Here is a 26,102-nt window from a genome sequence, read left to right as displayed (position 1 = left end):
GTCTGCTAAAGGATTTGATAGTGAGTTGCAGACATTGTGATGCTTCATCCCTCACTACGTCACCATGGATCTCCTAAAAATGACCCGCAACCCTTGTGACCATTAGTATTGCTGAGAAAATGAACATGAATCAGCAAATGTCTGGCAGATGTGAGCTCGTGGTATTTATTGAGCTCCTGCTGTGGGCCAGGCCTGGCACTTGGCTCAGCCCCACTTTCTCTCACTTGACCCTCAGAACCACAGGCAGTAGCCATGCATTCTCTGTACTTTACACAGGAGGAGATGGACTCAGAGAGGCAAAGTGACTCACCCAAAGTCACACAGCTCTGTAGTGTGATGGCCAAGGTGGAGCTTGACTAGAACCTAGGCCTGTGTGGCTATGCCCACTGTGTTCATGGTAGCCCAGCCCCTTGACCAGCAGGCCCCTTGGAATGCACCTTTCCTAGGCTTGGCCAGAATACTGTGTCACTTGAGAATAAAGTCAACATGGCACTCTCCATGTTCTTAAACCCAGGCCCAGAGAAGTCAAAGGACCTGCTGCAGGTCACGTGGCAATTGAATGGGGCCAGCCTTTAGTCTCCTGCCCCTGCTCCCCACAGTTCATCAGTCAGCACCCTCTGCCCCCACCACTAGGCACAACCCAGGGGAGGTGGCTTCCTTGGGGATTCATTTAGATGTGGGAATCATTCCAGATGGACAGGCAGCAGCTGAGAAGAAGGGCTGGTGCCGTCAACAGAGTCAGTCTAGAAGCCTGGCTGTGCCACTTTTTAGCTTGGTGACCTTGGGCAAATGACAACCTCTCTGATGCTCAGTTTCTCCTAAACCCACATGCCAAGCTTCTTCTGAGGCTCTAATGGGGTGGGCCTGGGGCTCCAACAGTGCTGGGCACCTCACAGGCATGCTTTATACATTTGCTTTCCTCTTCCCGCCCTTTGTTTACAGTCTTGCCCTCACTAGGCATTCAATACATGTAGAATGCAGGGATTCAGTCAGCGACCCTTTATGAGAGACCCACCCTGTGCCATGCGCTAGGCCTTGGAGAGTCAATGAGGAGCAAAACACATGGCCCTACCCCGGTAGAGCTTAAGGACTGTGGGAGACATGGCTCAGTCTGCCAGGACAGTGCTGCAGGGTGAGCCTCAGCAGGGCTTCTGTTGGTGGGTGGACCACTGCAGGACAGGGACGGCTTCCCTGAGGAGGGGACCACTGAGCCAAGAGCAGAAAGAAGGACAGGCATTAAGTGGACAATGGGGAGCAGGGAACAGGAGAGCAAATGAGTATAATCGTGCTACTTCTCTCAGCCTCAGTTCCCCCATCTCTAAAATGGGATGCTGATGCTATCTTGCTGGCTGGCTTTGAGAACTTGGTGACGTCGCAGATATGAATATGTTCTGTTCTCCTGCCAGCTCCCCACAAAAGAGGCTCTGCAAGTATCTGAGGCCCCTGTTCCTCCCTCTGGCCCCTCTGGAAGGCTCACCTCCTACTTTCCTCTCCCCAGTGTTGGACAAGTGATGAATATCAAGGCCAAGGTGAACTGGGCCTTCCACTCCAGAATGGAGGTGTGTGGGGTGGGCACTGCCTGGGCAGGGGTGTGTGGGTGGGTCCTCTACCTCCTCTCCCTGTTCTTCTCCCTGCAGCCCAGGCCCACTCACACTCACGGGGCCCTAAATAGAGCAGCAGAGTTCTGCTATGTTTGGCAGGGCAAGGGGAATCCCAAGGATCTTCCTTTCCTAAATCCCATAACACAGATGAAAAACTCCAGGCCAGGGGAGGGGAAGGGACTTGCCCCAGGTCACCGAGCTACATAGATTTCAGCGTGGCACTTGACTTCCAGCCCTCTGAGTCTTCACATCCAGCCTCAGCAGCCAGGTGTATTTGGGAATGGAGGGAAGACAGCATCAGCACCTGATCTTGGAGGTGGAGCTGAAACAGTGAGAGTGCTGGGTTCTGGCCCCTGGGCTTACCTTCCACAGCCTTTCTCATCTGCAAAAGGGAACATGATTTCTATGTTGCAGGTTGTTGAGTTAATGGAAGGACTGCTGGTGATGCCCAGGGCTCTGTGAGCTGTGGGGGAGGATGCTATTTCCCACCTGTGGACTTCAGGCCCAGGCAACTTCACCAGCTGGGCCAGTGGTTCCTGAGGGATCACTGTGGCTGGGTGACACAGTCCTGGCTATGCCTTTGGGCACCCCATAAATGCTCAGGTGCCTGTTCTTGATTTTTTTTTTTGAGACCAAGTCTAGCTCTATTGGACAGGTTGGAGTGCAAAGGCACCATCTCGGCTCACTGCAACCTCTGTCTCCTGGGTTCAAGCAATTCTCCTACCTCAGCTTCCCCTGTAACTGGGATTACAGGTGCCCACCACCATGCCCAGCTAATTTTTGAATTTTTAGTAGAGATGGGGTTTTGCTGTGTTGGCCAGGCTGGTCTTGAACTCCTGACTTTGTGATCCACCTGCCTCGGCCTCCCAAAGTGCTGGGATTAGGAGTGTGAGCCACCTCACCTGGCCTTGACTTTTTATTTTTATTAATTTTTTTTGAGACAAGGTCTCACTCTTTCACCCAAGCTGGCATGCAGAGTGGTGCCATCATAGCTCACTGTGACCTCACACTCCTGGGCTTTAGCAATAATCCTGCCTCAGTCTCCTGAGTATCTGGGACTACAGGCATGCACCACCACACCCAGCTAATTTTTGTGGGTTTTTATTTTTTTTCCGAGACAGGGGTTTCACTGTTTTGCCCTGGCTTGTCCTGAACTCTTGGTCTCAAGTGATTCTCCTGCTGCAGCTTCCCAAAGTTTTAGGACTACAGACCATTGAGCCTGGCCTTTCCTTTACATTTAGCCAACATTCTACCTACATGAAGCCCTGTTGTAGACACAGCCTCATTTTAATCCTCTGAACAACCCTGCCAGGGTAGGTCTGATCACTCCCACTTTGCAGATGAGGAAACTGAGACCCAGAGAAGGGAAGTGACTTGCCCAGGGTTTTATGGGGACCCAAGGGCTGGGTCAAAAGCCAACTCAGATCTCTGGCCTGCCAGGCATGGTAGGTGGCACAGAAACTCTGGAGGCCTGGGCCAGGACTTGCTGTTGGGTGGAGCTGCGGGGCTTCTCACTGGAGAGTGCAATGTCGCCCCTTGTCCCTTCACCCTCACTGTTCCTCTCTAGGTGGCCATCCAGGTGGCCTCAGAGGACCCGTGCTCTGAGAAGCAGTGGAATGCGTGCAAGGCCTTGACCACCTTCATGGCCCACCAAGAGATCACCAAGGTGAGCAGGTCTCCCTGGCTGCTCGATGCTGCTCTGTGACCTGAGCACCTGCCATGGCAACTCTGGATCAGGGTGATAAGGTTGGGGGTTAGCAGAGGGGATGGGGAGGGACACAGCAGGAATCCATAGCTCCCAGAGGAAAGCCCACTCCCCATTGCATTCAGAGCCTCCAGCTGCCTCCCCTCTTTTTCCCCCCACCTCTTTCTGTGCTTCTCCAGCAATGATTATTCTGGTCTCACCATTATGCTCGCCCTGCAGTGACACCCCCATCCTCTGAGTCTTTGCCCAAGGAAGGGACTTGGGTGGGAGCTGGAGGATGAATATGTGGTATCAAGTCATCATGGAGGCAGGAAGATGGGGCAAAGAGGGAGCAAGCCTTGGAACTGAGCCATGGTCCAGGCCTGCTGTGTGCCAGCCTTGGGCATGGGATGGAGCTGGGGACAGGCGCTTGTGCTACTTCAGGAGACTTGCTGTGAGTGTCTCCTACCCTGTCCCCTGGCCGACAGGTAAAGCTGAAGCAGATCACGCCAAGGACAGAGGAGGAGAAGATGGAGCACAGCATGGCGGCCAAGAACTGGTGCATGCGCCTTGTGTGTGTGGACACCATCAAGGACCTCCTGGCCAACTGCGCCATTGAAAACTGAGCAGCTGCCAGCGTGCATGGGAGGGTAGCTGGGTCCTGCCTGGCTCCTCTGCCCCGGGACCCCAGTGGGCAGAGGCAGGAAGGGAGGCTCTGGGAACTTCCACCCACAGGTGTCCCTGGGTCCATCCAGCTCTCTTGGTCCCAAGGTCTTCTACAGGGAGAGAGTGTTTGGGCCTCCCAGCTCCCAGGAACCATGAGGCTGCAGTTAGGTCCTGTGGAAATCCCTTTGTTGTCCACAAATGCATTTGAGTCTCTAGCAGCCAAGATGTTTGGGAAGACAGTATTGAGCAATGCCTTGAAGACTCTGTAGGAGTTTTTAAAGTGTATATGTATGTATGTGTGTATATATATATATATATATATATATGTATATATATACACACACACACACACACACACACACACAGTATTCATCTATAAGAAGCATATATAAAACCTGGTCTGGTGCGGTGGCTCTTGCCTGTAATCCCACCACTTTGGGAGGTTGAGGTGTACAGATCCAAGGTTAGGAGTTCGAGACCAGCCTGGCCAACATGATGAAACCCTGTCTCTACAAAGACAAAAATTAGCCAGGCGTGGTGACACATGCCTGTAGTCCCAGCTACGTGGGAGGCTGAAGCACGAGAGTTGTTTGAGCCTGGGAGATGGAGGTTGCAGTGAGCTGAGATCATGCCACTGCACTATAGCCTAGGTGACAGAGCAAGACTCTGTCTGAAAAAAAAAAAGAAGAATATTTAAAACATATGTGGCTGGGGCATGGTGGCTTATGCCTGTAATCTCAGCACTTTGGGAGGCCAAGGTGGTCAAGAGATCAAGACCATCCTGGCCAACATGGTGAAACCCCATCTCTACTAAAAAATATGAAAATTAGCTGGGCACGGTGGTGCGTGCCTGTAATCCCAGCTACTCAGGAGGCTGAAGCAGGAGAATTGCTTGAACCTGGGAGGCAAAGGTTGCAGTGAGCCGAGATTGTACCATTGCACTCCAGCCTGGTGACAGAGTAAAACTCCATCTCAAAAAAAAAGTGTAAAAAACATATATACATATATGCTTATGTATATGTGTGTGTATATATGCATACACATACACACACACATGTATATATATTCCCACCCCCCCAAAAGATAGAAAATAAAAAGCAAGACTCGTTTCCATCCTAGAACCTAGGTCTTCTCCCAAGAAGCAACTACTATCACCCATTGAGGGTTTCTTTCCAGAAGTATTCCCTGTATATCTACGTATAGCATGTATTATTCAGCCCCTGAAAAGGGGCATTCAGTACATACCGTCTGCATCTTGCACTTTTCCCATTAAAAGTATATCTCGGGGGTCGTTCTATACCAGTATAGAAAGATCTCCTTTGGACTGAGTGGGACTTTGACCGGTGGGAGCTAAGGAAATGTTCCCGACAGAGGGCACAGCCTGAGCAAAGGCCCAGAGGGGAGACCTTGGACTCATTCACTCATCTCCAGAATGAGTCTTCCTTGAAACCCAAAGGAGGCGATTTTAGGAGACAGTCTCCCAGGAATAGGGAGAGAACAGAACATTCAGCTCTCATGTTCCCTCAAGCTCAGTGGAAGCGGCAAGCCGTGTTCTGAGTTCTGCGTGTCCTGGTTATGCAGGGCTTGGAGGCTGGAGCTGGGGAGGCCCAGCTGTTCTACAGCTGTCAAGGCCCCCTTGCTCCATCTACCCCCTTGTAGCCCCCTACATCTCTTCTGTCCTCACAGCCCTTCCACCTAACAATCAGCTCAAGTGCCTTTGCCTGGCACTTGATGCAGTGGCTCAGCTTGACTTGGTACTGTCTCTTGACCCACCGCAGCGTCTGCTAAAGCACAGGCCCCATTGCCCTGTGAATACCCTCCCCATTCTGTCTCAAGACTTTGGCTTAGGCCACCCTCAACTTCCCCTCCTGACTGCCCCCACCCTGCCTGTGGCATTTCAGAGCCTGCAAGCCAAGCTAAGGGCAAGGCCAGCTCTTAGATGGACCCTCCCTGAAGAAGTCTCTATGGGAGATGGGAGACAAATGGCACCACCTTGGGTTTGGTGGGGCATGCCAGCCTCTGCTGCCCTGAAGCCCAAGGCCCCATTCACTGCCTGGCCTCTCCTACTAAGAATATCCTAACACTGCTGCTGCCAAAGATGAGAGAATCACCAGGGCAGAGGGTGGGGGAGAACCACCCTCTCTGAGAGTATATTTACTGGAGCACATTGTGATTGTGATTTCTTTTGAGACAGTCTCACTCTGTCTTCCAGGCTGGAGTGTAGTGGCATGACCTCAGCTCACTACAACCTCCGTCTCCCAGATTCAAGTGATACTTGTCCCACAGCCTCCCAAGTAGCTGGAATTATAGGCACTCACCACCATGCCCAGCTTTTTTTTTTTTTTTTTTTTTTTTGGAGACGAAGTTTCACTCTTGTTACCCAGGCTGGAGTGCAATGGTGCGATCTCGGCTCACCGCAACCTCCGCCTCCTGGGTTCAGGCAATTCTTCTGCCTCAGCCTCCTGAGTAGCTGGGATTACAGGTGTGCACCACCATGCCCAGCTAATTTTTTGTATTTTTAGTAGAGACGGGGTTTCACCATGTTGACCAGGATGGTCTCGATCTCTTGACTTCGTGATCCACCCACCTCGGCCTCCCAAAGTGCTGGGATTACAGGCTTAAGCCACCGTGCCCATCTTTTATTTGTGTGTATATTTAGTAGAGCTGGGGTGTCACCATGTTGGCCAGGCTGGCCTCGAACTCCTGGCCTCAAGTGACTTACCCACATTGGCCTCCCAAAGTGCTGGGATTTTGGGTGTGAGCCACCATGCCTGGCCTTGAGTCAAGCACTTTATGACAATAATCACATTTCATCTTCAAACAGTCTTGTCAGGTAGGATTTGACATCTGTCTGTAGATATGAGACAGCTGAGAATCAAAGGGATTACTTTATTTGCCCAAGGCCATACAGGCAGTCTGGAGTGGAGCTGAGGCTCAGACCACCTGTTTTGTCTCAGAGCTGGTGCTGTGTCCACTGCACTGGATGAGCTCATCCCTTTCACACTGTGCCCTCCATTCCTCACCCAGGGCCACCCACTGCCTCATGTGTGCTTGGTACCAAGTAAATAAAAAAACCTGAGTGGGGTGGAGTGGTGGGGGTCCTGGGGCTGCCTGTGGGGAGGGGCTGCGCTTGGAGGCCTTCTAACCTCCCTGCTTTCCTCCCTTACCTCATCCCTGGTCAGATCTGAAGAGCAGAGACTACAGCCACACGGTGTTAGCCAAGAAGACCCCTGTAGAGAGCATGGAACTAGTCCTACCTCCCAATGCCAATCACCAGGGCAACACCTTTAAGGGCCAGATCATGGTCTGGATGGAAAATGTGGCCACCACTGCAGCCAGATGAGGGCAGAGTATGCGTCCTCTGCCTCCCCTCCTTTCTCCTCCTCTCCTTGTCCATTTCACTCTGGAGGAGAAGCCCCAGCTTGGGGTTGGCATTCAAGGCTTCAGCTGTTCCGAATCAGAGAAATGAATTTTCATTCCTTCTTCTACTCAAAACGCTCTCATCTTTTACGTGGGAAACACCAAGTCTCTTGGCCTGGCACTAGATCCTCCCCTTGATGTGGCCCTACCTGCACTCCTTCCAGTGCCTATGTTCCCTGTACATCAAGCCATTGGCTGTTCTTTGTTGCCATCCTCCACTTTCTTAGCCCCTGCCCTTGCTCGTGGTGTAGCCTCCTGCAGTGCTTCCGTCACTCTTCTTGTCTGCTAATATCCTGCCCACTTTCTCCATAAAGCCATCTCTGACTGTTCCCTTCTTCCAAGGGGTGAGAATTGTTTTCTCTCCTATGACCTCTGTGCCTGTTTGGGACTTGTTCTACCTTAAATATCAGGGTATTTTTTATAGTTATAGTAACTGGCCTTCACTAATTGACACTCTCACACCTCCATGACTTTGCTTTTGCTGTTCCCTCTGCCAGGAATGCCCTTCCTAGCCAGGTGGATTCCTCCTTTTTCTTTAGAACCTGGCTTAAAGGGCCCCTCCTCCACTTTAACCTGTGGGAGGCAGTGCATAAGTAATGCTATTTTGGGCAGCCCTGGCTATGAGTACAGTAAGATCTCAGAGGAGGGTGAGGGCCTGATGCTCAGGGAAGGCTGCCTGGAGGAAGAGTACTTCAGCTGGGACTTGAATGCCAAGTAGCTTTGGATAAGGGGAGGGCTTCTAGATAGTAGGAACAGCAGGTACCAAGGTGGAAAAGTTGAAAGAAAAATGGGGAAGGATTTTCCCCAAGCCCTGCTTTCTTCTGTCCCCTCAAACTTGGCTCCTTTCCAGCCACGCATAGACCTCAGTATTCTGAGCTGTAAATGGGACTTTAGTTCTGTGCCTCTAAGCAGAACTGCTACTGGTTTGGGTGGCAGTGGGTGGGTCAGAATGTGTTGCTCCAGGCTGGGTCTGGCAAGGGTGGCTGCTATGTTATAATGAATGAAGATGGTAAGTGGCTGGACGTGGTGGCTCACGCCTGTAATCCCAGCACTTTGGGAGGCTGAGGCAAGCAGATCACTTGAGGCTCAGAGTTCAAGACTAGCCTGGCCAAAATGGCAAAATGCTGTCCCTATTAAAAATACAAAAAATCAGCTGGGTGTGATGGTGTACACCTGTAATCCCAGCTACTGGGGAGGCTGAGGCAGGAGAATCACTTGAACGCAGGGGTTGGCAGGACTGGGAGCCAGACGAGGCTTCCAAGGAGGGAACATCAGAGCTGAATTTCAGAGACACTGCACTCTAGCCTGGGGGACAGAATGAGACTCTGTCTCAAAAACTAAACAAAGGAATAAATAAATAAAGATGGTAAGATACAGATGAATAGCAGCAACTGAGCTGTTTGAGGCAAGGCTGCCTCAGCATTTGTAAACACGCACATAGTGAATATTTTCTCATTAGGCCGTCCACCTCCACTTCCTGGTTTATGTCCTTCCATACCCTTCGTGGTTATGGCAGCATATTGATACCTTTGCTTTCCTGCTGGCTGCCTCCTTCCCCAGCTGTGAGCCCACGAGGCATGGACCGGACAGGTTTATTCACTCCCGCGTCCTCACAGGGCTGAACGCACAGGAGGTGCCCTGTAAACATTGGTGGAGGAAGCGGTCCCAGGTGTCCTATCACTGGGACTCCAATCCAGGTTGCTGGAAGAACCGCAGGAGTGTGTGTGTGCATGCATGTGTGCACATATGTGCGAGCACACGTGTATATGTGTGTGGATGCATGAGTGTGCTCGTGTGTGTGTATATGTGCATGCATGCGTATGTGTGTATGTGGATGCATGTGTGTGCATGCATGTGTGCACATATGTGCGAGCACACGTGTATATGTGTGTGGATGCATGAGTGTGCACGTGTGTGTATATGTGCATGCATGGGTATGTGTGTATGTGGATGCGTGTGTGTGTGCATGCATGTGTGTGTGAGTGTGTGTGTTGGGGAGAAGGCATGGCCCTCGTGTAGTTCCGTCCAGGTTGGAAGCTGCACTTCCTCCCCTCAGCATGGAGGTGGGCATATGCATGGAGGTCTATCACCAGGAGACTGAGACCCACTGGTGCCACATTAACAGTGCCTTTATGACTTTCATGGTCCTAGACACTGACCAGCCTCAGCTGCTGCCCTGGATTCGGCCCCAGCCTGGGGTGAGTGGAGCCAGCACCCTGCTTCACCAGCAGCTCTCCTACCCTCCCTCTCTGCCCTGGTGTGGTGGAGCCTGCCAGTCCCCTACAGGCCAGACCCATACAGAGGCACTTACCCAGTGCTGGGGCACAGCCAGCTCTGACAGTCCTGGCTGTGAGCCCCAGGATGCCCCTTATGCAGGGTGGGCTTGTTCTGTCTGACAGAACTCAGAATATGTTTGGGTCTGGCTCAGAGTCTGGGATTAATGGGCTGTCACGAGCCTGCAGAGTTGGGAGAGCACTAGCTTTGGAGTCGCATGTGAGTTAGGACCTTGCCTCTACCTACCACATTCAAGTGGTACCGCCTCGAGCTCTCAGACCCCATGTGTAAAATGGGCATATCTGCAGTCCCTGCCTCAGGGCTGTGGGGTAATAGATGTACAGCTGACTCCATGCCTGGCTGAACCCTGGGAGTGGTCAGGACGATGGTGAACGCAATCCATGGGGCACGGGAAGAGAGACAAAGGTCCTCTCTCACAAAATGCTCCCTATGCCCTTGAGAGGTCACTCCCTCCCTTGGGGCAGGTCCCCTGCCCTGCCTGCTGGCCTCCCAGTGAGCTGTGGTATTGGGTGGAGCTTCAGGACTGGGAGCTGGGAGCTACAGCCACAGTGGCTTCCCAAGCATTTTCCATATTGTGCTTGGGACTGGGGGATGTGAGATGTGGTGGGAAAGAGGGTGAGCTTGAGGCAGGCCTGGGGTGCTGATCCTGGCCTCAGCCCTGTGGCCTTGGGCAAGCCCTCACCGGTCTTATGTTCCTCCTCTGTAGAATGGACACGGCACTAACTTCAGCCTTGGAGGGTTGTTTTAGGATTTGGTACAATTCTGCATGAAAAGCCCTTGAGAAGAGTGGCTTTTGTGTAGCAAGTGCTCAATAAATGTGGACTCTCATTACTACTGTGAGTACCCTGTAAGGATCCATGCTGGGTTTTTTTTGAGACAGAGTCTTTCTCTGTTGCCAGGCTGGAGTGCAGTGGCATGATCTCAGCTCACTGCAACCTCCAATTCCCTGGTTCAAGTGATTCTCCTGCCTCAGCCTCCCTAGTAGCTGGGATTACAGCCATGCGCCATGACACCCAGCTAATTTTTGTATTTTTAGTAGAGACAGGTTTTTACCATGTTGCCCAGGATAGTCTGAATCTCCTGACCTCATGATCTGCCCACCTCAGCCTCCCAGAGTGCTGAGATTACAGGTGTGAGCCACCGTGCCTGGCCAAGCATCTTCATTTTACAGAGGAGGAAACTGAGGTCTGGCCAGGGAAGGTGGTGTTCCCAGATCACTCAGTTTGAGGGGAGCTGGGGCTACAGCTTAGTTTCCCACTTTCTCCACCAGGAGGTTTTGACTCCAGCTGCCCCAGTGACACCTGAACTTTGAGTTAGGGCTGCATATCTTGGGCCTTGGGGAATGGACAGGAGGTGGGATGGAGGGTAGGGGTAGCTGGTTGCACCTCTCAAGGCACAGCCTATCCTGACTTCCTCCCCAGGATGGTGAGCGGTGGTACCGAGAGGCCAGTGCCAGAAAGAAGATCCACCTGGACAGGTGAGTAGGGGCTGTCTGGTTGGAAGAATGGGGGTTTGGGGCTGTTCATGCTCCACTGACCCCAGGGCACCCACTTTTCTTCAGGCTGCCTATGTGTTGGGCCCTGGGCCAGGCCCTTTACATCCTTTTGATTTGGTCTCATTACACAGTGGTCATCTGGCCTGTTGTACAGGCAAGGGCTCTGGGGATGGAGGGGTTAGGTGGCTTGCCCATGGACACACAGACATCATCAGCAGAGTCAGAATTTGAATCTGGCTGGGTCCAGCTGATTTTAAATCCTGTTTTCTTCCCATTGATGCTGATGTCCATTTGGCAGATGAAGAAATGTTCAGAGGGGAGATGCAGCTGCTCAGGAGGTAAAGCCACTTTGGGAGGCCGAGGTGGGTGGGTCCCCTGATGTAAGGAGTTCGAGACCAGCCTGGCCAACATGGTGAAACACTGTCTCTACTAAAAATACAAAAATTAGCTGGGCGTGGTGGCTCATGCCTATAGTTCCAGTGCACCTATAGTCAGGAGGCTGAGGCAGGAGAATAGCTTGAACCGGGAGGTGGAGGTTGTAGTGAGCTGAGATTGTGCCACTGCACTGTAGCCTGGGTGACAGAATGAGACTCCATCTCAAAAAAAAAAAAAAGAATAAAAAGAGTAAAAGCCAGGTGTGTCTGACTGCTGTGAAAGCACAGCAGGGATCACAGCTGTTGTTAATAAGAAAGTGCCTCTGTGGCATTCACTGAGCATTTACCATTGTGATGACCCCATGAGGTGGGGTGACTGCTGATCCCATTTCACAGATGAGGACACAGCAGCAGCGGGGTGAGGTCACTCAGCAAGGGTGTGGGGTGTGGGGTGTGTGGACTGAGCCTTAGATTACCCTTCCTTGCTGGCTTGCTCCCCGCCTCTGGGATGACCCTGGTGTAGGTGCCAAACTGGGTGTGCTCTCAGCTGCCGTGTCCTGTGTGACCATCCAGTCTCCCTAGCTAGACAGGAGTCTCCTGCTCTGCTGGGCTTAGCAGGAGAGGCAGAGCTGCTCGTCCAGGGTCACACAGTGGGTCTGGGAATTTACCATGTGCCAAACACTGTTCTTGGGTGCTGTAGCGTGGGACGGCCTGGGCAGACCCATGGCTTACACGGGAGCTGGAGTCACGGGAGCTGGAGGCTGAGATCCCGGCCTCCCAACAGGAGCATGGAGCTAGTGCAGCAGGTGGACTAGGATGATGCCATCTACCACATCACCACCGTGTGTTGCCTTAGTCACTGGCATCCTAAGCCAGCTTACTGCCCATTTGTGCTGAATTCTCTCATTATTCCATCTTCATGGGGATGCAGCTGACTCAGAGAGGTTAAGCTGCATGTTCACAGTCACACAGCAAGTCAGCTGTCACCCTGAGCTTCCAGCCTCAGCCTCCAGCATCCAGCATCCCCATTAGTCCACTCCACTGCCCATGCAGTACACTCTGGAGGATCACAAGTTCCTCTCCTTCTACATGGAGATGGTGGTGCATGTGGACACAGCCCAGGCCTTCCTGCTCCTCTTGGACCAGCGTTGGAGGCCAGAGTGGGACGAGCACTACCAGTGAGAAGCCAGGGTGGCAGCAGGGCAGGGTCCCTTCTCTGGCCCAATGGGGGAGAGGCTGTCTCCTTCTGCAGGTCATCCTCCATGATGCTCTGCCCTGCTGGCCATTAGCAGGAGCTGGGGGTGGGTTGGAGTTCCGTGCTGGGTGGGGGTCAGGGTCATGGGTATTTTGAGCTCTTAGGGGAGAGACTGAGCATGGAATTGGAGCTGGAGGCTCGAGTTGACATCCTGCTTCTGTCCCAACTAGCTGTGTGACACTGGATAAGTCAAAGTCATTTCCCTTCTGGCCTCAGTTTCTCTTTTCTTAAAATGGGTGCTTGGGTGGTGGGTCATGGATTCACACTCAGAGATAGTGCCTTTCAAACCACGTGCCGTGGAGTTCTGTGTTCCCAAGGGGGCTTCCGGGACTGCTTGGGGTGGAGTCAGAAGGCCGAGGGGTGTGCAGGACCCTCTCTTGACTTTATGTCAACTAATAGCATGGCCAGTTGCTGACCTGACCAAGTGTGCTGACTTTCCTCACGAATATGTTATTTTTGAATGTAATGAATGATTATGAATGGAAATATGTTATTCCTTTAGATACATTTGTTCCTCCAAATTTATTGATTGTTCATATGACTCTTCTCGAATTTAGTCAAGGAAGATAAATGTGTTCTTAGGAGAATAGCAAAATTTGTGTTTTTCAAGTCCCCTTAAAGTCATTTTCTGTCCTGCCAACATCCTAGCTTGGGGGTGTCTTTGAGAGCTTGTCATGAGGAGCCTCCATTCTGGAGGATTTCTGTAAGGAGGTTCTGTGTGTTTGGAAATTCAGTGCACTGGTCATTAGGCAAATTGTATTTTGACAAACTACCCTTCCGCTTCCTACCCCATCTATCTTCTCCAAAGCAGGCTGGTTGCTCTCCACACATGGGCTTCCTGCTGAAGGTTTCTTTGCAAAAAGGGCCATGTTGCTTTCAAAAGCTCTAGTCCAGTTGACTCAGGCCTGCGGGTGGTCCCCTTCCAGAAGGCAGAGAGGTGATTTGGTGGGGAATGCTGTGTAGGGGGAGAGCATTTGTGCATGTGTTGGGTGGGCTTCTTGGAGGGAGGATGGGGTGGGCTTTGAAGGCCAGACCAAATCTTGATACCTGTTGGGATTTGTGGGGGAGAGGCCTGAGGGGAAAGAGCGGCTAGCTTCTTCCCCATACCCTGAGTACTGCTGAGTGCAGCAGAAGAGTGGGGAGGAGAAAGTGGGTCCAAACATGGCCATGTGTTCCTCCTGGGTGTGGGAATGTGTTGATATGAGCTGTGTATGCCCACACACGTCTGTGTTGATATGAGCCATGTATGCCCACACACGTCTGTTGATATGAGCCGTGTATGCCCACACATGTCTGTTGATATGAGCCGTGTATGCCCACACACGTCTGTGTTGATATGAGCCGTGTATGCCCACACACGTCTGTGTTGATATGAGCCGTGTATGCCCACACACGTCTGTGTTGATATGAGCCGTGTATGCCCACACACATCTGTGTTGGGTGCCGGGGCCTGGGGATACATCTCTGCCACTGACAGCCTGAACACCCCAGCCCTGCTTCCTTATTAGCTCCGTGGACACGGCCAGGTTATTTTCTTTATCTATGAGATGGGGATACTAGCAGTGTCTACAGCATGGGGCTCTTACGGATTAAGTGACACATGTAAAGCACTTAGAACAGCACCTGGCACTCAGCGGGTGCTTGGTAAATGTTAAGCACAGCTGCTAAATCATCACACATCCTTGTGGTGTCAGTACCTGCACAGACAGGTGCGGATACACATGGGTCTCTGTGTGCACTGGTGTCTGTCCATGTACCTGTGCACACAGGACCACATGTGTGTGCATGTGGAAGTGTGTGTCCATCCTGGCTGGGTCCTGCTGCCTACCTGCTGCTCCCTGGTGAGCAGTAGAGGGGGTGACATCCCACCACGGAATCTGCTTGGTCCCTGTGGTGTGGGAGGGCCCGGGCAGACCTGAGGCTTCCATGGGAGCTGGATGCATTGGAGCTGGAGGCTGAGATCTCGGCCTCCCCACAAGAGTGGGGAGCTCGTGCAGCAGGTAGACAAGGATGACACCATCTACCACATCACCAGCTCTGCCCTCAGAGATCACACCAAGCTCCAGGACTTCGTGATCCTGGCCTCGAGGCAGAAGCCTTGTGACAATCGGTGTGTGACTATCTGTTGTGGGGTTGCGGGCACAACGGGACAGTGTTAGGGGGGCCGCATCCCTCTCCCAGGGAAGAGCATCAGCCTGGAGCCAGCACTCTGCTTCCCATTGGCTGTGGTGCCCCAGGCACCACTAGAGTTTTCTGAGCTGCTGCGGCTTTACCTTGGGTAAAATAGAGACAGGAGCACATACTTCCCCTCTTGTAACATTTTAAGGCAGGGTCACCCTCACCCACGGTGGCTCAGGCTGCCTTGATGCAGGCTTTAGACAGGTATTTTTCACATGGCCACCCCCTTGACCTCCTTCCTCTGACAGCCCCATGTGGGCTGGAGGGCCTAAACAACTCTTTTGCTGGAAAGATACATACAGAAAAAATATCCCAAAGCAGCCCACACTCTTCCCCCGCACATTGGCATGGAGTGCCTTTTCCAGAAAGTCCACAGCAGAGTCAGGTTGGCTCCCAGTGAATTCCGTGCTAATGCACAGGCACCCCTCCCTCCAGCCGGGCCCTGAGCCAGGTGTCGGGCTTTAAGAGTCAACGTGCCATGCAGCCCCTGATGAGGAATCCGTGCCAGAGGAGGCAGGGTCTGGGCCTTGGCTGGGCAGAACAGGCCCCACTTTCTTCTATGGCTGACCCCTACCCCCTTGCTTCCATTCCTTCACTCAGAGACTCTAAATCATTGAGCTGAGGTCGGTCACGCTGCCCACACACTGAGAGACACCAGAGTACAGACATGGAGAGAACTTCTGCTCAGGCTTCTGCCTCTGGCATGAGGGAGACCAGCTGACCAAGGTGAGGCCACCCCCCCGCCACACCCCCAGCCTGGTTCCACCCCGACACACGTGTGTCTGGAGCTCAGCACTGCTGGGCTAGGATAGTCCAGAGCTGGGTCTCCCGGCCTGGGGAAGCCTGAGTGTCAGGATCTGAAAATGGTATCATCTGTGTAGTGGTGGGTCTGAGGCTGCTGCATGGTCTTGGGAAAAGCTCTGGGCACTGAGGGCAGAAGGTCTGGATTCTGAACTGAAACTCCATCACGCATGGAGAGCCCTTCTCATGCAGGAGGCTTCATAAGGCTCCGAGGGCCCAGAAAACCCAGCAGGGTAGTCCAGGCTGACGTGGGGAGGAGGCTGAGGGAAAGCGAGGGTGGGTACTGCATCCTCCCTGCTCACAGCTTCTGCTATGTCCCTGCCACCAAGTCTGGCTGAGATCCACCCAGCAAAGATTCACCTGGTGTCTGCTGAATTCATATGCTTGAGCCAATGAGCGCCTCAGAACCATCCCTGGACTCCTGTCTAGCATCTCTTTGGCCAAGATTCAGAGCTGGGCCCTGGAGACGAAGCCTCCGCCCTCCAGGGACACCAGCTGGCAGGAAGATGTGTGATGACAATGTGGTGTGTGGTGGCAGGAAGCCAGGGTTGTCAGCACCCTAGGAAGGGCTGGGGGAGATCTGCTGGAGGAGGTCATGCCTGCCAGCCATGTAATCTAAGACCCTGGGGAGCTGGGTTGAATTTCCTGCCCTCCTAGAAGGCGAGCAAGACTGACTCACCACCAGCCTCATTCCCACTGGGCTCCCACCTGCTCCTGGAACCCTCCCTGAGCTAAGTCCCCCTGAGCCTGGCCTCCCAATCCTGCAGGTGTCTTGCTACAACCAGGCCACCAGGGGCATTCTCAACTACATGACCACCAATGTGGCTGGCCTCTCCTCTGACTACTATGCCACCTTCAAGGCTTTCCAGCAGTTTCTCCTAGACAACCAGAATGACCTGGCCCCTAGCCTCCACACCCTCTAGATGCCCTCAGTGGCCACATCATGCACACCCCCACTCCATCCTGCCCCAAGGACTCACACACAGTGCCGGAGAAAGGAAAAGGCCTTTTATCTCTTCTTGCCTCCCTATGGGCAGCCTCCGCCCTGAGGTCCACTGGCCCACCACCCCGGGTGCTCAGTTTCTGCCAACATCAGCCAGCAAGTCCTTGCAGTACCCCTGAGGCAGCCTGTAGTAGTCTTGGTTCCTGTCCACAGTCCTGGCTGCCAGCAGCACTGTCTTCACAGAGGCATAGCAGCCCCCAGCTAGGCTGTGCTCCACTGTGATGGTTGTCTGGGGGGAGGAGGCCAGCAGCCTGGCTATGGCTCCAGTTGTGCTATGGCCCCATGGCATGGCCGGCATCTGGAAGGACACAGGTTGCCAGAGCTCCTGGCACAGCTCTAGCATATCTGTGAGCAGCTGTTCCCTGTAGCCACTGCCCGGCACCTCCTCAGGCCAGCCTGGTGCCGCAGTCATGTGGGGGAAGACCTCAGCAACAGCTGTAAGTAGCTCCCTGCCAGCCACATGGCCAGGGACTAAATAACTCCCATGGGAGATTTTGGCCCCCACCCACACAGGCTAATGCAAGAGGCCAAGGCTGGAGAGGCATGCCAGCAAGGCCAGGGAGGGCTGCAGGCTCTGCTATTTGCAAATGGACACCCCAGTGTCCGGGATGTGTGGCCAGCTGCTGCAGACGGGACTCCAGCATCAGAATGCTGCCACTTGGAGCATGAACGATGGGCACGGGTTTCTCAGCCACAGTTCCCTCGAGGCCGTTGTTCAGCAGGATCATGCCTTCTGTGCCTGGAAGAGGCAGCAGAGGCAACAGTGTTTAGGATTTGGGTTATTATAGGGTGTTAGAGACCCTTGCTAAAGGGGCAGTGGGAGTTCTGGGGGCATCCAAGGGCCTTGCCTCTCTGGAATCTGTCAACCCAGTTTTGGGCTCCAGGTTTGCTTTATAAATGTGCCTGGTGCATGAGAAACTCTTGCTTCAGCTCTTGGCCTTTACCTGTGACTCAGCCTGGAGGCTGGTGCCAGCCTTACCCACAGCACTGTGGCTGGGGGCTAAAGGCCAGGAGCCCTGTGCTCTTGACACCATTGTACTCCCTCTCCCTCTCCTGCACCCCTGCCCCACCTTGCATCTAGCACATGGTGTAAATAAACCCATCTTGCCATGGCAACAGAGACCGGAGGTACCTGCCGCAAGCAGAGAACACTCCTGCAGATGACCTAGGAGCACCAGGGCTGAAGGCAGACCTTACCTGGGAGGGTCATCGTTGCTGTTTTATCACTGCCCTGGACATGGGGAACCAGCCACTCGACATTCAGCCCATCAGCCCCGGGCAGCTGGAGACGAGGGATCAGGCCGCTCCTTGTACAGTCAATTCATTTCCCTGCGGCATTCACTGTGGGCCCCGAAGCACCAAGGTGAAATGGCTGCCTTCATGGTATACCTGTAGGCCGCAGCTCTCCAGGCATCCTCTCCAAGCCTCCTGGCACCCTGCCGAGCAGCTCTAACTTCCTTGCTTTGTGGACACAGGAAGTGATTTGGCCAAGCTCCTATAAGCAGTGCGTAGAATTGCTGGGAGTGGGACCTGCTGAGAGCAGATCTGCCTGGCCCCAGAGCTGGTATCCTTCCCCGCTTGCTTAGGTGGCAGGAATGCTGAGTCTGATGCGGCCCCTTTGAGATAGCTGAACTGCGGCTATCCTGGATTCTGGGACAAGGGAATGAGGGGTTGGGTGACAGCATCTGATCACTGCTCAGCAAATACAGTGGAGGTCTCTGAAACATCAGAGTAACCCACAGTGGAGCTTGTGCACCAAAATAATATGGGGTTTGGAATTTGCTGGGTTCCTACCTGCTGGACCACATACAAGTTGAGTGACTGTATAAATTCCTGAACTGTTCTGAGCCTCTGTTTCTCTCTAATATGGATATGTCGACCAGGCACAGTGGCTAAGGCCTGTAATCCCAGCACTTCGGGAGGCTGAGGCAGGTGGATCACCTGAGGGCAGGAGTTTGAGACCAGCTTGGCCAACATGGTAGAACCCTGTCTCTACCAAAAATACAAAAATTAGCGGGTGTGGTGGTGCAGGAGAATCGCTTGAACCCGAGACAGAGGTTGCAATGAGCTGAGATCATGCCACTGCACTCCAGCCGGGGTGACAAAGCCAGACTCCATCTTAAAAAAATAAAAATAAAATGGATATGTGAAGCTTAACCTACCATACCAGGGCCTGGTAGTGAAAATGCACCCTCCTCCTTCCCCACCGTGGCTTTCCCCCTTCTGATATCCCTTCCTCCCAGCTCTGCTCCAGTGCCTGCCAAGTGCTATCCTGTGCAGAATCCAGTCCACACGACCCCCCCTAGTTCCTCTCCTTACAGGCAAGCTGCTTCAACTGCGACAGGAAAGGCTCAAAGATGTCATAATAGACTTGGTGGACAGCAATGTTGTCCTGGATGTAGAGCGGGTCCTCCACCAACATGGGGTCTGTGGCAGCCTGTCACAGCGTCAGGCTATAGCTGGGGCCACCAGAGCTGGCTCAATGCCGGTCGGGGCCCAGCAAGACCCTCAGCCCCACTCCTGTGCTCAGAACTGGATGTCAGCTGGGCCCAAGGTAGAGCATCTGTCCTCCAGTTGCCCACCTGCCACTTCTCCCTGAGTCCTACACCTTCCCAAGGGCAGGAGCCAGAGGAAATTCAGGAAAGATGGCTGAAAGCAGAGGCCCAGGAGGGTGGGGGAGCCTGTCCTGCCTTCTCACTTGCAGTGTCTATTTCTGAGTCCTGTCCTAGGAAAGGGGCAGGACAAATGAGGGAGGATGTGGAAGGGTGAGTCAAGCATGAAGAGAGGGAGGAGCAGCTTTGAGAGTCCTGGGGGGAGCAGCTAAGGGAAGTAGGGGTAATAGTAGGGGCCGGGGAGTCTCTAAATTCCTATATGGCTATCCTAGGTCAGGGGTTGAAGGCACAATATGTGTAGCTCCGGGGCTATACCTGGCTTCTACTGGAGGAAGCTGTGGCGAGACAAATTGTGTCTCCGTAGAAATGTTTTCTGGGAGGGGGCAGAGAATTACCCACTAATGAAAGGGCTACCTCAGGAGGGAGTGAGTAGCCCATCATCACAGGTATGCAAGAAGAAAGCAGGGACTCTGTAGAGGGCATGAACACCAGCAGGAGTTGGACCAATGACCTTTAAGACCCTTCCATCCATGGCTGGGTGTGGTAGCTCATGTCTGTAATCCCAGCACTTTGGGAGGCTGAGGTGGGCAGATTACGAGGTCAAGAGATCGAGACCATCCCAGCTAACATGGTGAAACCCCATCTCTACTAAAAATACAAAAAATTAGCCAGGAGTGGTGGCACACACCTGTAGTCCCAGCTACTTGGGAGACTGAGGCAGGAGAGTCACTTGAACCCAGGAGGGAAAGGTCGAAGTGAGCTGAGATGGTGACACCGCACTCCAGCCTGGGTGACAGAGCAAGACACCATCTCAAAAAAAAGACCCGTCCATCCATGAGCATCTGGGATCTTGCTGAGAGCATCAGCGCCTCCAGGAGGGTGGGGTGGGTTTGGTGGTTTTCACCTCTTAGATTGGCTCAGCAGCCAGCTGCAGTGGGGCCAAGTGGCCCAAGCCATGGAAGACCGCACAGGGAAGGTGACCCTCTGGGGCACCACTCCAACCAGCTCGTGCATCTTCTCCACCATGGCTGATTTGTACATCCTGTTTGGGAACATGGCCATGTTCCCATGGCCAGCCTGGAGACAGGGTGACCTTGGGATACTTCTCCTGGACCAAGGCCAGGAACCTGCAAAAAAAGTGGAGATGTTGGTCTCATGGAGCTGTAATGGCCCCTTCCTCTCCTGTGGGTTCTTGTCACCATGCTAGGGAGTGGCAGGGCCTATCGGATCTGTGATAAGCTCAGAAGCAGAGTCCCAAATGATACAATGGTTTGTTTCGGGTCCCATGAATTGGGCATGGACTTTGGCGTCAGGGAAGTCTGGGTTCAGATCCCGATTCTGACCTTGGATGGGTCACTCGGCCTCATAGACGTCCTCCCCTCTAGCAGGGCAGGCTTCTTAAACATCCCTTTCTAGACACAGAACTGACTCAGTCCCTGCATGTCGGAGTCTGCGCTCTGCAGCTGTGAATCTTTGAAGTTTCTCGGGTTTTCTGTAAAATATTTCTCTCCTTCCCAGCCCAGGCAACACTGTGAAACCCCATCTCTACTGAAGTACAAAAAATTAGCTGAGTGTGGCAGCTTGCTCCTGTAGTCCCAGCTACTCAAGAGGCTGAGGCAGGAGAAGTGCTTGAACCTGGGAGGTGCAGGTTGCAGTGAGCTGAGATTGCACCACTGCACTCCAGCCTGGGAGACAGAATGAGACTCTGTCTCAAAAAAAAAAACTTCCTTTCTCCTCTCCCCTTCTTCTCTCCTCCCCTCCCTCCTTTCCGCTTGTATCTTTCTCCTTCCTCTTTTTCTTTCTATACAGGGTCTTGCCGTGTTGCTCAGGTGGTCTCAAACTCCTGAGCTCAAAGGATCCACTCATCTCGGCCTCTGAAAGTACTGGGATTCTAGGTGTGAGCCACCATGCCCAGCCGAAAATTTTATTTCAACTTGGCCTTGATGAAAATATTTTAATTTTTTCTTTGTACTTTTCTTCTTTAAAAGATGCAAATTTTAATAGGCAAATTATGTTGTCACCCAGTGCCCACCAAAAAAACCATACTAAGTAAAATCAGCACTCCAAGAAGACAGGTCATATTTATCTTGGGCCATTGATTACATTTCCCAAAGTGCTGCTTTCGGAAAGCACCTCCACTTGAGAAGCACAATAGTAAGGGCTACATGGATGGTTGTGGCTGGTTGGATGGGTGGAGAGAGAGATGGATGGGAAAGAGCCGGCAGCGTAGAATCAGAAGGCCTGGATTTGAATCTTTGCTGTGCCACTTACTAGACTTAGGCAGGTCTTTTAACTTCTATAATATAGTCCCCGCATTAATGAAATGAAAACAATAGTACTTAGCTCATTTTCGTAAGAGCTAAATGTTCTTTTTTTTTTTTTTTCTTTGAGACGGAGTTTCGCTCTCGTTACCCAGGCTGGAGTGCAATGGCACAATCTCGGCTCACTGCTACCTCCGCCTCCTGGGTTCAGGCAATTCTCCTGCCTCAGCCTCCCGAGTAGCTGGGATTACAGGCGTGCACCACAACGCCCAGCTAATTTTTGTATTTTTAGTAGAGACGGGGTTTCACCATGTTGACCAGGATGGTCTCGATCATCTTGACCTCGTGATCCACCCACCTCGGCCTCCCAAAGTGCTGGGATTACAGGCTTGAGCCACCGCGCCCGGCCAGAGCTAAATGTTCTTTAAGTAAAGTGCTGAAAACCGTGTCTGGGACATGTAATAAACATGGAACAAACTGAGCTCCTTCTCTTGTCAGCTTTCTCTTCTGCAAAATGGGGAGAAAGCTCTAACCTGGCAGAGACAGGCCCTCCTCTCATGTGGTCTCCTTGTAAACCATAGAGCATGTGCGACAACTGCATGTGAGGGCTGCAAGCAGTGCTTCTGGAACTCATGGGCTGGGGAAGGAGTCAAGGTTTTAGACTTTTCTAGCAGGCCAAATCCTGTGATAGTCACTGGGGAATATAGGGAGGACTTGGGCCGGTTTGCCCTCTAGGAGTTTAATGCAGTAGGGTGACAGACCTGTGAACCCACAGTGACAGCTCCATGAAGTTAGGCTGTGTCGGAAGGAAGCGTGGGGGTTGAGGGGCCCAGAGAAGTCCTGCAGCAGCCTGGGATGTCAAGGAAGTTTCTGGAGGAGATAACAACTGGCCAGTGATTTGTCAGAAAAGGGGGAAATCCTCTGCATTGGAGGCAGAGGGAACAGCTTGTGCAAAGGCTCAGAGGTGGGACGATATAGCTGACTGGAGACAAACGCAGAGGTCCTCTAACATCCTCACGTGCTAGGTGTTGACAGAAAAGGGCCGGACACAGCTGGGACAGAGAGGCGAACACTCACTGTGTGGCACTGACCTCAAGTGAGATGGGCACACTGGGGCCCCTTAAGATGTCAGTGTTGATCCACATGGGCTGCTGCACTTTGTCTTCCTCTGTCAGCCGCCACCGGAGGTCCAGGGAGGGGCCCACGGCCTTGATGTTCTTGAATTCCAGTTTGATGCCTGTGGGGAAAGGGACAAGGGCTTAGGGAACTGATGAAGGAACCAGGAAGATTTGACTCCCTGGGCAGAAAGCAGAGAGAGAGAGGAAGAGAGAGAGAGAGAGAGAGAGAGAGAGAGAGAGAGAGAGAGAGAGAGAGAGAGAGTGTGTGTGTGTGTGTGTGTGTGTGTGTGTGTATGGTGCAGTCAGGGGAGGGTGGAAGGACAAGGACCACATCCCTGCAGGGTGTGAGAAAAGCCTTTTGGAGAGGCAGAGCTAACTCAAAGAAGGACAGCCTGCCTCTAGACGAGTTCCCATCTCCTCCTAGAGGCCAGGTAAGGATTTGGGCCTGCAGCTGCTCTAGCTGGAAATCTGGTCTCCATTGAAAAGTGGCTGGGGTTTTTGGGGAGGTTCAGAGGGCCCTAAACCACCAGAGACTGTAGGGAGGTCATTCAGCCTTTGGAAAGTGCATTTAAGTAGAGGAGGAAATCTCTGAAGAGAAGGGACCTGGTACTTTTCAGGGTGGTAAGATGAGGCTGGGAAGATACAGAGGGATGTTGAAAGCCAGGCCAAGATCACACTTTTTTCCTGAGGACCATGGGGAGCCATGGAGGATTAAAGCAGAGGAGTAGCATGACAAAACTGGTATTTTGAAAAGATTCCTCAGGTGTGTGTGGTCATGGTGGTCAAGGGAAGCCTGTAGGGGCTGAATTTGGGGCAGGAAGTCAGTGAGAGTTACAATGTGGCTGCAACTAGATGGAGGCAGGGTTAGGGGTTAGGATTGGCGGAGGCAGCAACTGAGTGGACATGAGGATAAGGGAAGGAGAGTAAGAGGCATTACAGTGATGCCTGGATTCTGACTGTGACTGGCAAAGAGGTGTAGAGGGGAAGGGTGGGGCTTGGCTTTGAACTTGCTACTCAGTTCTGTGAATACAGGAGGAAGCACTCTGGGCGTGCATGGCACCTTGCAGTTCACATGCTGTACTGCCTGCTGTCCCCTCGTGTGTCCAGGAGACAACACCAGGACGTGCACTGATGCACCCCCCACCTCACTGAGTCCTGACTGAGCCTGGGCATCTATAGAACTGTGATGAGAAAGCCAAGGCAATGACACCTCGTGTCAGGACTGGACTTGCTTCCCAGCAAGGGATCTCTGCACATGCTGCCCCAGGGCCAGAGGGCTGGGGGTGGGGAGGGTTTCAGAGGGGCCCTTACCCTTCTGGGAAGAGCCCAGCACTGCATCCAGCCACTGCTCCAGTGTGTTGTCACTGTAAATAGCTGGGGGTTGTGCCATGATGGGAAATTCTGTCTCGTTGGCTGGGCCAAGCCCTTTTACATTGACGTCAGCCTCCAGGACTGTGATGTTGCCTGCAGAAGAGGCAAAAACTCAGTTCTCTTCTTAAAAAAAGAAAACGTTTCTCTCATCATAAAAGCATTACAAATTACAGAACATTTCAGAAATACAGAAAAGTGGAAGAAGAAGAAAATATTCACCCACATTTTCATCATAGTTCACATTTTGATAGATTTTTCTTCCATTTCTTTTGTTTTGGGAGATAAAGTCTTGCTCTGTCACCCATGCAGCAGTGCAGTGCTGCAATCTTGGCTCAATACAACCTCCACTTCCTGGGTTCAGGCAATGCTCCTGCCTCAGCCTCAGCCTCCCAAGTGGCTGGGATAACAGGCATGTGCCACCACACCTGGCTAATTTCTGTATTTTTAGTAGAGACAGAATTTTACCCCATTGGCCAGGCTGGTCTTGGAACTCCTGACCTCAAGTGATCCACCCACCTCAGCCTACCAAAGTGCTGGGATTACAGGCATGAGCCACTGTGCCCAGCCCTATGCATAGTTTTTACACAGTTGAGACTCTACTGCATTTAAAATTGTTTATGTTTTCCTTTCAACATTATGACACATTTCCAGTCTTTTTTACACATCTCATTAGAGCAAACAAGGCAAAGAAACAAAAGGCTCCAAAGCCCTGGTTGAGGGTGTTCACTACCATGTAACTGACCAGCCCCATTCCTGAGATGCTTCGGGAGTTTGTGATTTTTTGCTAATTAGTCTTGCTATATTCTCCCGGTCTGGTGAACTCCTGGGCTCAAGACATCCTCCCACTTCGGCCTCCCAAAGTGTTGAGATTACAGGTGTGTACCTTAGTGTCCAACATGCAGGGTCATTTTTAAAGCCCTTATCATCAACTTACTTTCTGGAAAAGTTGTTCTGATTCCTGTCTCCCCCTGAAGTGCACAAGCTTCTCATCTCACCGCATCATCGCCAGCACTGAGTTATCTTTTGGCTTCACACACTTAACTCTTATCAGGCAGATATCTTGTGATTCCTGCCTTTGAGAATTCAGTCTAGTAGGGAGCTTAGACCCTTCTAACAGGAGCCAGTCTCTAGAAAATCATGCTTGGGGCACTCACACTTGGAGACTGTAGTGGAGGGGAGTGGGGACCCTTTTGTCCCACGCAACATCACAGACATTGATGCCAGATGGGCCTTTCCTCCTGCTCTCTCCTGGGCTCCTGACCATTCTTCTCACCACTAGCACTGCTTCCCTGTTCTCTGTAGAGCCACCAGAGTGAGTGTCCTAAATATGTACCTGATCGTGTCACTTCTTGTTAAAAAGTGCCAGAAAACCTGCCCATTGCTCTAAACATGAGACCCAAACTCAGCCGGGCGTGGTGGCTCACACCTGTAATCCCAGCACTTCAGAAGGCTGAGGTGGGCAGATCACCTGAGATCAGGAGTTTGAGACCATCTTGACCAACATGGAGAAACCCTGTCTCTGCTAAAAATACAAAATTAGCTGTGCATGGTGGTGCAGGCCTGTAATCCCAGCAACTCGGGAGCCTGAGGCAGAAGAATCATGTCAACCTGGGAGACAGGTTTCAGTGAGCCAAGATCATGCCACTGCACTCCAGCCTGGGCAACAAAAGCACGTGCAAGGGCACTTCTGACTAGAAGCACGCAGGAACAGCCTCCAACTGAGCATGGCGCCCTCTCCAGCACACTCCAGGGTGGACCTGTGAGACCACTGAAAGCCACAGAGGAGAGAGGTGAGGCGAGTCACTTAGGATACCAGGTTGTACACAGGCTGTGGCCGAGTCTGAGGTGCCCTCTCCTGCTGGTTTGATTGGATTGCAGGTCTGCAGGAAGCCCGGCAGCCCTGTGGGGAGGCCCGGTGGGGAGGAACTGAGGCCTCCTGCCACAGCCTCTTCACTCAGTCAGATAGGA

The 26,102-nt window shown here is 52.5% G+C and overlaps 1 protein-coding gene and 1 pseudogene across 29 annotated transcripts in view; one reads left to right on the top strand and one right to left on the bottom strand.

The window, feature by feature from the left end:
• The window catches only part of LOC118151076 (uncharacterized), a 207,101-nt gene that overhangs the window by 119,744 nt on the left and 61,255 nt on the right, over window positions 1–26,102 (bottom strand). The gene's annotated exons all lie outside the window — the stretch shown is intronic.
• LOC118152378 (acyl-coenzyme A thioesterase 11-like) lies at window positions 487–18,195 on the top strand (annotated as a pseudogene).

Source organism: Callithrix jacchus, chromosome 18 (assembly GCF_049354715.1).
Source record: "Callithrix jacchus isolate 240 chromosome 18, calJac240_pri, whole genome shotgun sequence".
Classification (NCBI taxonomy): Eukaryota; Metazoa; Chordata; class Mammalia; order Primates; family Cebidae; genus Callithrix; species Callithrix jacchus.
This window is presented reverse-complemented; position numbering and strand designations above follow the sequence as displayed.